The following is a 13,594-nucleotide window of genomic DNA, read 5'->3' as shown; positions in this document are numbered from 1 at the left end:
CCTTACACGCTCATTCTATTTCATATTGCTTTGCAACATTAACCCAGATATTTAATAACATGATTGTGTCAAGCAGGACACTACTGATGCTGTATCTGAACATTACAGTTGTTTCTCCTACTCAACTGTCTTACTTTATACTTTTCTACATTCAGAGCCAGTTGCCATTCATCATACCACCTAGACATCTTATCTAAGCCATCTTGTATCATCTTGCGGTCACTCAACTTCAACACCTTCCATACACCATAACAACATCAATAAACAAATGCAGATTGCTGCTCAATTCTTGTCTCACCATCGAGGACAAAATTCTGGGTTCTATTACTTAAGAAGTCTTTGAGCACTCAGATATCTGTAAACCTATTCTGTATGTTCATAACTTTGTTAAGTCTGCAGTGGGGTACTGTGCCAAATGCTCTTCAGAAATCTACAATATCATCACAAGGAGGGAAGAGTAGGTATACAACAGTAGATGTGCTACCACTCTAAGTGAACAATTTTTTAGTAAAAGGCAACAAGAGGCAGAAATCCAAAAGATAAGCCCTGAAAAACGTTTGAAAACCAATCACCATAGTGTTCAGTGTGTTAGCAATAAGAGCATGGATCTTAAAATATGTTACCTTAACGTTCAAGGACTGAAAGATAAAGACCTTATCATAAATGAGTTTGGACTTGATAACCAGTTTGATATTTTTTGTCTGAGTGAACACTGGGCTAATGAGAATGAACTTGCAGTTGCCAAATTTGACAATTTTAGTATAGTAAATAGCTACTGTAGGAAAAAGCACATTAGAGGTGGTGTGGCAATTTATTCCAACCAGTCACTCAATTGTACAATAACCAAACTAGACCTAAATTCCTTGTGTGATGAACAGCACTTTGAAGTTACGGGTATAATCATTAATAGTCATAAGCTAATAGTAGTATCCATGTACAGATCACCAAAGGGAAGCATTAACATATTTATAGAAAAAATGGACATGCTATTGAGTGAATTAAGTAATATTAAATGGCTACATTATGATATTGCAATAGGAGGTGATTTGAATGCTGATTTTGATGTTACTAAATGTAAGGGTAGTGTTGCAGATCTGGAAAACTTGCTAAGACAATACAATTTACATCATGTTAATAACAGGCCCACAAGAAACAAAGCATGTTTAGATAACATCTTTGTAAACTTCAAGACCACTGAAAACACATGCGAAGTTGTAGTGTTCCCATTCTCTGGCCATGACTCCGTATCTCTAAATTATGCAAGTAAAATTCCCCTCAATAGGTGCAATGCAAACAGACCTTTCTCTGACCATGACTCCGTATCTCTAAATTATGCAAGTAAAATTCCCCTCAATAGGTGCAATGCAAACAGACCTGTCCCAACAGTTGTGATTACCAGACCCATAACTGAGGATAAAATTAAAACATTTCGTAATTCCCTTGCTGACAGAGACTGGTTTGGCCATTGTAGTGTCGATGGACATTACACATCAAGTAATGATCTGCCAGCCAAAATAATATTTGATAGATTTTTTAATGCATTCTTGACCCTATTTAACCATAGTATTCCCATAAAGAAAATAAAAATAATGGACAGCAGCCACAAATCCAGATCTCAAAACAGACAAAATATATGGTACACTAAACAGCTGACAGATCTAAAGAAACAAGTTTTGTTACTGTACAACATATACAATAGTATGAAGTCTGACTGTGCCAAATCAGCCTATGTGGAATGCAGGAATGAATACAAAAAAGCCATCCGGCAAGCCAAAAAAACCTACAATGCCAACAGCATACATAATTCCACCAATAAATGCAAAACTGCGTGGAAAGTAATTAACAGTGCTGCCAGAGATACTAAAAAAGACAAAATTAATATCCCACCACAAACACTCAATGAGTTTTTTATTAATTCAGTGAAAGAAATAGGAGACGCAATTATCAAACCAGACATTAGTCCGTCAGAGTTACTCTCCCAAAATTGGGGTAGACAGTCACTAAATACAAGCATGGTAACCTTCTCCGAAGTATCGCCTAGATATGTACAAGGGGTCATAAAACAACTGAAATCATCTGATAGCTTAGATATATATGGCATATCATCCAACCTGCTAAAAAAAAGTGTGTGACTGCATTCTCTACCCCTTAACCCATTGTATAAACAAGTGCTTACTTGAGGGATATTTTCCTGATGAGTTAAAACTGTCTAGGATCGTCCCAGTATACAAAAAGGGAGATAAAGACTCTCCATCTAGCTACAGGCCTATTTCAATAGTACCCACATTCTCCAAGGTAATAGAATGCATCATGTACCAACAATTATCATCTCACTTTGAGAATCTAGGAATAATTAATGCTACACAATACGGGTTTAGGAAGAATCTGTCGACCATTGATGCAATCAACACAGTAGTCAGTTACATGCTCAAAGTTTTTGAGAACAAAGGCTTTGCTCAGGTCTCATTCTGTGACCTAAGCAAGGCCTTCGACTGTGTTGAGCACATGCCACTACTAGAGAAACTAGAATTCTACGGCATCAAAGAAAACAGTCTCAGACTATTAAAAGCTTATCTCAACAACCGTAAACAGGTAGTTTGTGTTGGTAAGGAAATGTCAAACATAGAAAATGTTAGAGCAGGTGTGCCTCAGGGATCTGTACTGGAGCCCTTCCTGTTTCTGATAATGATCAATGACCTCCCCTCGTTTATTAGATCCACCACTGTATTGTATGCAGATGATACGACTTTTCTCCATAGCAGTAACAGTCTTAATGATCTTAAAACCTGTGCTGAAAATACACTCACTCATGCAGCATATTGGTTCAGAGCAAATAGTTTCCTGCTAAATGAAAATAAAACTCAGCAGATAATCTTCACTCTAAGAGACAAGCCACTATCTGATGACCCTAGTTCTGTTAAATTCCTGGGAGTTTATTTAGACGAAAAGTTATCCTGGGGCCAACATGTAAACTATATTAGTAGTAAACTATCTAGAGTAATTTATTTATTAAGACAACTCAGAAATTGTGTACCTGAAACATACATCAGATCATCTTATTTTGCATTTTTCCAGAGTATAATATCCTATGGCATTATCTTGTGGGGTAACTGTAGTCATATACATGACATCCTATTATTGCAGAAGAAAGCCATTAGGATAATTACAAATTCTTCACATAAGGCTCACTGCAAACCCTTATTTACTAAACAAAAAATTATGACTGTAATAAACCTCTATATATACAATGTCTTAATCTTTACGAAGAAGAACCTACAAGATGTGAAACGTAGAGAAAATGTACATTGTTACAACACAAGAAGCATCAAACACATATACACGCCTTACCACAGACTATCAAAATCAATAAATAGCTATGAAGTCACAGGGCACAAGCTATTTAATAAGCTGCCACATGCCATACAGGATCTTCCTGAACATACATTCAAAGAAAGACTGCATGAATGGTTTATTGCCCACCCATTCTATGATATCAATGAATTCTTCAACTGTAAAATGCAGTAATCTAACAGATGACCCACTGTACATTGATTGTAATATAAGCTAAAATATTTCAGTAGTCAATACCTTATCACACTGTATTATAAATTGTAACTTCATTTGACGTTGTCAATTGCTGTAATGGTCTAAAGACAATAAAATCTTTATTATTATTATTATTATTATTATTATTATTATTATTATTATAAGAATATGAATCTGCCTGTTGCCCATCATTTATAGTTTGTAGGATATCGTGTGAGAAAAGGGCAAGCTGAGTTTCACAAGAATGATACTTTCTAAAACTGTGCTGATTCAAGGGAATAAGCTTTTTTGTCTCTAGGAAATTTATTATTTTCAAACTCAGAATTTATTATAGAATTCTGAAGTGAACTGATGTTAAGGATATTGGTCTGTAATTATGCAGGTCCATTATTTTATGCCAATCTGTTTGTGGGCCATCTAGAGGAAGTCTTCCTACCCTCCCAAACCCCCAAAGCCCATGTCTGGTTTAGGTTAATTGATGATATCTTCAAGATCTGAATTCATGGTCAAAACATCCTATTCTCATTCCTTCACACCCTGAACACCTGCTCTCCCATCCACTTCACCTAGTCCTCCTCAACCCAGTGTCACCTTCCTGGACATTGACCACCTCCTCTCTGATGACACCATCTGCACTTCTGTCCACATTAAACCCATCACCCACTAACAGCACCTGCATTTCAATAGCTCCCATTTCTTCCACACCAAAAAATCTCTCCAATGCAGCCTGGCCACCTGGGGAAAATGTATGTGCGGTTGCATGAACATCCTCGCAAAATGTGCTGAATGTCTCACAAATGCCTTCACAGGTAGGCACTAACCCCCAGACGTATCTGCCAGCAGATTTCCCATGTCACATCCCCACACTCCTCCAATTCATCCCCTTACCCCCCAGAACAAGATACAAAGCTGCACCCCCTTCATCACCCAATACCATCCCAAACTGGATCGAATGGACCACATCCTCCTGTCAGGGCTTTGAATACTTATCATCATGCCCTGAAATGAGGGACATCATACCAAAGATCCTTCCTTCCCCTCCTACAGCAGTGTTTCATCGCCACAGCATCCTTGCCCATCCCAATACCACTCCAAATCCCAACCCCTTGCCACAGGAATCATATCCCTGTGGAAGACCCAGGTGCAAGACCTGCCCAATCCACCCTATTCCAGTCCTGTCACAAATGTATCCTACTTCATCAGAGGCTGGGCCACCTGTGAAAGCAACAATGTCATATACCATCTCTGCTGCACCCACTGCACAGCTTTTTCTATTGGTGTGACTACCAACCAGCTGTTCACCTGGATGAACGGCTGCCACCAAACTGTGGCCAAGAGCAAAGTGGACCACCCTGTGGTACAACAAGTGGCAGAACATAACATGCTTGATTTCAATGGCTATTTCACAACCCAGGCCATCTAGATCGTCCCCTTCACCTCCAGCTTTCTGAACTATGGGAGTCATCCTTAAACCCATTCTCTGTTTCCAAAATTATCCCAACCTCAATCTACAGTAACCTACTGTCCCTACACCCTCCGCCCAATAGTTTCCAATACCCCTTCCATCCTATCACCTCCTCCCTATTCTCATGCCCTCACCTTCTTTGTGTGCCACCCTCTATCAGTGCACTCGCCTGTCTTTTCCCTTTCCTGCTTCTCACCTTTTCTACTCCCCATCCTTCCCCCCTCCCCTTTCCACCTTGCTTCTTCAGCATGTGCGCATGAGGTATGCTTGCTTATGTGAGTGAATATGTGTGTGTGTGTGTGTGTGTGTGTGTGTGTGTGTGTTTCCATTTCTGAAGAAGGCTTTGGCTCACTATAGCAAACTTGGTGGCAAGTGAGGGTTAAGTTTTCTCTGCATGTTAGTGTCAGTGCTAAGGCACCTGACAAATGTCTCAGTGGGAAAAAAATACTCCAGCCCATCATTGCCCACAGCAAGCTTTCGTGGAACAACAGCAGGTTCTCACCACCACTCAAAATCAAGTGGAAGGTTACTCTCCTGTCAGTGCAACCATCACCCTTTCCAGTGTATGATGAATCAGCTGAAGATTGGGGCTCCCACAAGATACAGCTATGACAACACTGCCAGGTTTTTCACATAGACAATGCAAACCTGTGTAGGGCTTTCTTTCTTTCCTGGTTTTGCCATGCATTTATCATTTGTTGTGCCAACTTGTGCCTTTGCAAGAACTGGCCAGGTTATTATTTGATAAAATATGTGAGCTTCTCTCAACCAATTACTGTGACAGAACACATGTCATTGTGACATGTGTAGAATTTTACCATTGTCAGAAACGCACAAACCAATCTTACAAAACCTGAGCTGCAGAACTACATGGGTCAGGTCATCATTGTAAATTTTTGCTAGTACTCATCATGAATCCTACCTTGATCACACGGTGCATGATGTTATTATTCATCTGGCTCCAGATAGGGGAATCCACAAAAGAGCACTCCAGTGTGAGAATCCAACACTTACGGATGTGCTCTACATAGCACAGTCCTTTGAAGTGTCACAGGCCACGGGTGATCTGATTACTGAATGAGGAGAGGTATCAGAAGCTGCTCAGTCCACCCCTGTTAGGCACACCGCAAGTGTTCAGGATGATGGGGAAGCCATTGCAGCAGTACAACCTTCAACTCAGTGTAGCATGGGGTAGTGTCAGTTATGGCAACAACAGGAACAGAACACATCACAGCTGTGGCCTCATGCCCCCCTAACATCTTGCCCATACTGGTTCATCCAACATGAGCATGCTGTATGCCTGAAGTGTTGGGTGGGAACTTTGCAACAAGTGTCGAATGAAAGGCCACATTGCATCTGTGTATAACTCCTCTTCAAACATGTTGGACACAATAGTACTGATGGACATAAACTGTATCTCTACAATGACTGTTTCCCTGAACAAATTGTTTATTGACATGCATGTGTTTAATAAATCCCTAAAAATGCAATTGGACGCAGGAATTGCAGTGACTTTAGTAAATGTGCAAATGTACATGGACCTGGGATCCCCTCCCTTCACACAGGTTTCATAGAAGTTGGTTAGCTACAATTAACAGCAGTTATGATCCTAAGTAAGTTCTCTGTCTGTATCTTACAAATCTGTTGCTTGCCCTCTCACCTTCCTCGTTCAGTATCATTCCCACACTGCATACCTGATCAAGTTAGATGTGTTAAATGTTCTCGGTTTCTCCACTTCTGAGGAGGTAAATTTTGTGTCAGATCAAGTGCCATATCAGCAACAGGAGTCCCTTTGCTCTGAGTTTTCATCCTTGTTTTCTTCTGGGCATGGTTGTGCTACCAGTTTTCAGGCCCACACTACCATGAAAGAGTCTGCCCATCCTTGTTGTTTTCAGGCACAACAGATCCCTGTCACTCTGCAGGAGTCTGTCAAGGCCAAATTAGACCATCTGAAATTTCTCAGTGTCCTTTCACCTATTTCTTCCAGTGGATGGGCTACACCACTGGTTATCATTAAGAAGCCGATGGGTAAGCTATGCCTCGATGGTGACTTCAGTGTCATGATTAATGCACAGTCTGTGGTAGGTACATACCCTTTGCCCCACCCTGACAAGTTGCTCGCAAAATTGTCAGGTGGCCACTACTTTTGCAAGACTGATTTTTCAGCAGCATACTTCCAGCTCCACTTGAATTAGGCCACTAGATGCCTTCTGATAGTCAATACACCTTTTGGCCTGTGCCAGTATCAATACTTGTCTTTTGGTGTTGCTACTATGCCTGCAGTTTTTCAGTGTTTTTAGAATAGCTGACAGCCTCTGTATCCAGCTGCATCACTTACCTTGATGATATCATTGTTTTGCGTTCTTCCATTGGAGATCACCTTAGCAATGTCCAATCATTGTTTTCTGTTTTGCAGTCGGCAGGTCTGAAGTGGAGTCTTATCAAACCTCAGTTTCTTCAACCATCAGTTGAATACCTAGGGTTTGGGGTTTCTCACACAGGGTTCAAGCCATTGTATCACCATGTTGACATAACTGTAGCTTTGCTGCCAACCTCCATTAAGGAACTGCTGGTGTTTCTAGGTAAAGTTGCATACTGCCACAAGTTTTAGTGGACACATCCACTGTTGCTCAGCCCCTGCATGCAGTTTTGCATAAAAGTGTGCCATTTTTTGTGGTTCACAACACGTGACTGAGTTTTTGTTTCGCTTAAATCCAAACTTCAATCTGCCCTATGTCTGGCCACTTTTCAGCGAGGTCAGCATCTAGTGTTGGCTACAGATGCCTCTCAGCATGATCTGGGCGTGGTGTTGGCACTCAAATATGCAGACAGAACTAAATGACCCATTGCCTATGCTCCCAAGAAAATAACTCCCATTCAGCAGTGGTATTCTCAGATTGAAAAGAAGGCTTTAGCGATCCCATTTGCCCTCAAGAAATTTTACATCCTCTGTATAGTTCTAAGTTCCATTTAATCACAGATCACAAGCCGTTGACTGCTATTTTTAACCTTCCAGCTTCTGTGACAGAAAGAACAGCACATTGTTTTCAGCGGTGAACTCTCTTCCTCTCCAATTATCATTATCAGATCCATTACTGGCTGACAGCCCAACACGCCAACACCTATGCCTTATCTCACCTTCCGATCAAACCAGACCTGGTGTTTGATCAGGATGAGTTGCTTCACTTCTATTTATATACTGACAACCAGAACACAGTCATTGGTTTTCCCATCACTAGTTCCATGATAGCATTGGCCATCACTGTGGACCCTACACTTAGTCAGGTCCTCTCTTTTATGTAGCACTGTTGGCTGGAAAACACCTGGGCCGTGCCTTGGATCTGTTGTGTAATTACTTCTCCCTCCAGCACCACCTTTCTGTGTCTGACAAGGTTCTTTTGTTAGCTAGGAGGATGATACTCCATAGGTTGTGATTCCCGCTTCCTTACACCATGCTGTACTGCAGCTTTTGCGTGTTGGTCATTGAGGTACCTATCGCATAATAGCATTGGCCCTCTGGCTGGCTTTGGCCAGCCATAGATGGGGACATTATGTGGCTTATTGCTGCTTGCACATACTATATTTAGCAACAGGCAACCCAGCAGTTGTCTTTTTCCCCCTAGCTGACATTCCAGAGCCCGTGGGAGCACCTACACGTCAATTTTGCTGGGCCCTTCCTAAATCGGTATTGGATCATTGTAATAGACATCTATTCCAAGTTTCCCTACATGGCACATTGTCCATTCACCTCTGTGGCAGCCACTATTTGGGCTCTGTCTAAGATTTTTGCAGTTGAGGGACTTCCATATACCATGGTTACTGATGATGGCCCCCAGTTTGTTTCTTGAGAATTCACATCTTTTTGTCAGGCTAGTGGTGTTTGCCATCTCACAATGCCCTCCCCCCACCACTGATCTCCATTTCACCCTCAATCTAGTGGTGAAGCCAAACAGATGGCTCTGACCTTTTAAGCAGAGTGCAAAAAAACTGTGATATACATGATCTTTTACCAGAAAAGACAAAAATTTACAAATAACCTAACTCAACAGATCTTTGTGCCAAAAAAAGTGCTTTCCATGTGGGAGTTAAATTTTATAACAAACTTCCTGAAAAAAATAAAAGCTATTAATGAGGTTAAAACCCTTGAATAATCTGTAAAGTCATATTTACAGTGTCACTGCTTTTACCCCATTGAAGAAGATTAAAATTTTTGAAGTGTGCTATATAAATACTTAATGCATGAAGTGTTTTATTGTAACCTTAAATAAGTAAGCCTAGAAATCACTTTCAAAAGTTTACTTATAACTTGACTTGTCCAATGTCAAATGCAAAAGATGCTTTTGTAGACAACAGGATGAATAAATACAATCCAGTAGAATACTCAGATGCAGAGTTATGTATCCAGCAGGTCCATGAAGCAGCTTTAGACGATTTTTTGAGTTTGTACCATTTCACCCTAGTGAGGGACAAGAGGCCGGCAGAGCTGCTACTTGGGCACCAACTGCGGACCTTCCTGCACCTGCTGCATCCGACATCATGTCTGCTGGCATCACCAGCTCTGTGATAGTTCCGACTGGGTGCACCTGTCTGGGCTCGTGGTTTCAGCCACTGGCCAAACTGGATTCCTCCCATCATCCAGCATTGCCAAGGCCAGCACCTGTGTGTTGTCCACACTCCTCACTCACAGATGTCCTGTCACTTTGACCAGCTGCAGCTGCCCATGTCATGGTCTGTTCCAGCGGGCCCACCACCTCCTCTGCCCCCAGCACCGCTGATGCCTGTCCCTGTGTTGCAGATGGTCCAGTTTGTGCTGCAACAGGGGTTGCTCCCTGAAAAATCACTGTCTGGGGTTCCAGCCTCCACCCCTACTACTCAACTGCCTTGCTGATGCATCTCCCACTGCATGTGATGCCAAAGACTCTGCCACCTCTGTTGGTGGGTCCTGTGTGCGTGTTGTCTCTGATGCCCCTGCTGACACCTCCAGTGCTGACTGCTGACCTCAACAAGGATGTCACAATGGAGATGTCATCTCTGGTCTTGCCCTACAGCCTCTCATGAGAGGGGAGAGACAGCGTGCCAAACTGCTCCCTCGTCACTTTCACACCTGTTGGCCAGTGCCTGGCAACCACATCTTGCAGCAGCAGCCATAGTCATGTGATGAAATGGACATCAGGACAGTCTTTGGTGTTTTCCATGACTTGAAATCTCAGTGCCTTTTGGGATCAGTATCCCCCCCCCCCCCCCCCTCAGTATCGGTGGTTATTTGGTTCTAGTACTTTTTTCTGTGCCATGCATTTTTTCTGTACTATGTATTTTTCTTTGCCTAGAGTTTTTATGTATGTGGTTTTCCCACCTCTGGAAGGGGGGAGTGATGTACCTTCACTCATGACATGCGCAATTTTAGAGATCGCACGTCCATACAGTTAACAGGCCTGCTTATAGAGGGACTGCTCCTGCTCATTCTGGTGAGCTGCTAATGAAACATTGTTATTTAAGTGATCACAAATGAGTGCTCAGTGTATTCTGTAACCTGTATTATTGTAGTTTAGTCAGTGCGTTAGGTGCTACACACAACCTGCACTTTATGGTATCTTACGTGTTTCTCTATAAAGTACTATGTTCCATAAATTGCATTTGTTCTTGCTATTCCACATTTGCTTTACACTGTTCTAGATTGTTTTTCTTTTAGGTTTCAAGTATTTTATTTCTGTAGTTAGGAAAATTTTCATTTTTTGTTACAGATTGAAGAACTTTACAGTACTGGAGGTCATGGAATTTCATCTGCATTTACATACATACTCTGAAAGCCACCATATGGTGTCTGGGGGAGAATATGTTGTACCACTGGAGGGTAGGAAGGTTTCCTCTAGATGGCCCATAAACACACTGGCATAGGAGGGTGTGCCATGTGGATGCCTATGGCAGAGCCATGGATTTGTTTGTGTACCTTTCCTTCAAAGGACACGTAGTTGTGTATTAGAATAAAGTTCGTAAGGTGTACAGGGAGTGAGATGTGGGTTTGGAGTCTGAAGAACATTGGGAGAGTTAGTGTTCAGTTCCAACAAGACCACAGCCATGAAAGATATTGGTGTATGGGAGGTGGTGTCAACTGTGGTGGGTAGGGATGCAGGAGGTAAAGGGGTTGTACCATTCTCTTTCCTGTTCAATTAGCAAATTGAATGAGGGAAAAACAAATGTCTATATGTTTCTGTATGAGCCCTTTTGTCTTTTTGCATGATGTATGTTTATGGCAGTAGGATCATTCTACAATCTATTGAAAATGCTGGTTCTCTTATCTTTCTGAATGGTGTTTCATGAAAAGACCATCTTTTTCCCTCCAGGTATTTCCATTTGAGTTCATAGATCATTTCTGTAGTATTTGCATGTTGACAGAACCTATCAGTAACAAATGTAGCATCTTGCCTCTCAGTTGTTTTGATGCCTTTCTTTAACCTGACTTGGTGGGGATTTCAAACACTTGAGCAGAAACTGTGAGAGGTCACATAAGTGTTTCATATGTGATCTCCTTTATAGATGTGCTATGCTTTCCTAGAACTCTCCCAATAAACCAAAGCTGACCGTTTGGCTACCACACTACTATCCTTCTGCATTCATTACATTTCATTTCACTTTGCAACGTTACTACGAGATATTTAATCAATGTGACTATGTCAAGTGGCACACTACTGAAACTGTATTTGAACATCTGCATTATCTCACATTTTCCCTCATTTAGAGCGAGCTTCCATTCATCAAACCAAATAAAAATTCTCTCTAAGTCATCCTATTGCCATCTTCAGTCACTCGAGATGGCACTTCTCAGTACACTACAGTGTTATCAGCAAATAGTCTTAGATGGCTGTCCACCCTCTCCACCAGATTGTTTATACATGTAGAAAACAAGAGTGGTTCTAACACGCCTCCATGGGGCATTCCTGATGATGCCCTTATCTTTGACGAACATTTGTCCAGGACAGTGTACTATGTAAGAAGTCTTTGAGCAACTCAAATATCCTCAGACCTTCATTAACAGTTTGATTCCATCTGTTCTCTAAACTAAGCAGAGGTCTCACTCCTTGGCAGAATGTCAGTTAATCTCAAGTCCTATATCCAGTTGATGTCACTGATTCTGTTTAGCTCTTTCCACATTTCAGCATATTATTGAGGTGGTACATCATTGTTAGAGATGCATGCACTTGCATGTGTGTGCATGCATGTGCACACACACACACACACACACACACACACACACACACACACACACACACACACACACACACACCACATGCACACACACACACATACATATAGAGAGAGAGAGAGAGTCAGTCTTTCATCTCATGCATCATCTTCTGCAGTTCCCATCAATAAGAAGAACCTTCAGAAATGGGGAACAATTCAAGGTACACGTTAGCAAAAGACAAGCAAATTATGGAAACTTAACCTGTGTGTTGTATTAACAATGGAGTAACATAACATGGCACTGCTTAGTGCTGTTCACACTTATGCCAACCAAATTTAATCAAGTACATCAGAAAGATTAGATTAGATTAGATTAGTACTTGTTCCATAGATCATGAATATGACACTTCGTAATGATGTGGAATGTGTCAGGTTAATATAAGGTGTCTATACAAGATATTACAATACACAAAATATTACATGACACTTAATATTTGTAATTTTTTTGGGTTAAGGGTGGGGAAATTACCCACTTGTTATACCCAAAAATTCATCTAATGAGTAGAAGGAGTTACCATTCAGAAATTCTTTTAATTTCCTTTTAAATGCTATATGGCTATCTGTCAGACTTTTGATGCTATTAGGTAAGTGACCAAAGACTTTTGTAGCAGCATAATTTACCCCCTTCTGAGCCAAAGTTAGATTTAACCTTGAGTAGTGAAGATCATCCTTTCTCCTAGTATTGTAGCCATGTACGGTGCTATTACTTTTGAATTCGTTTGGATTGTTAATAACAAATTTCACAAGTGAATATATATATTGTGAGGCTACAGTGAAGGCCTCTAGCTCTTTAAATAAGTGTCTGCAGAATTATCTTGGATGAGCTCCAGCAATTATTCTGATTACACACTTTTGTGTAATGAACACTCTTTTACTCAATGATGAGTTACCCCAGAATATGATGCCATACAAAAGCAGAGAATGAAAATAGGTGTGGTAAGCTAATTTACTGAGATTTATGTTGCCAAAATTTGCAATGAGCCTAATAGCATAAGTAGCTGAACTCAGACGTTTCAGTAGATCTTCAGTGTGTTTTTTCCAGTTCACCCCCTTATCAATGCATACACCTAGAAATTTTGAATATTCTACCTTAGCTACCAATTTCTGATCAAAGTCTATATTTATTAATGGTGCCATTCCATTTACTGTGTGGAACTGTATATACTGTGTTTTGTCAAAGTTTAATGAGAGCCCATTTGCAGAGAACCACTTAATGATTTTCTGAAAAACATCGTTTACAATTTCACCAGTTAATCCTTGTCTGTTGGGTCTGATAGCTATACTTGTATCATCGGCTACTACTTTGAATAAAACTGCTCTCTCAGTTGTACCTGAAGGCTA

This window comes from Schistocerca piceifrons, chromosome 3 (genome assembly GCF_021461385.2).
Source record: "Schistocerca piceifrons isolate TAMUIC-IGC-003096 chromosome 3, iqSchPice1.1, whole genome shotgun sequence".
NCBI lineage: Eukaryota > Metazoa > Arthropoda > Insecta > Orthoptera > Acrididae > Schistocerca > Schistocerca piceifrons.
The sequence above is the reverse complement of the archived record's forward strand: the minus strand, read 5'-3'. Positions refer to the sequence as shown.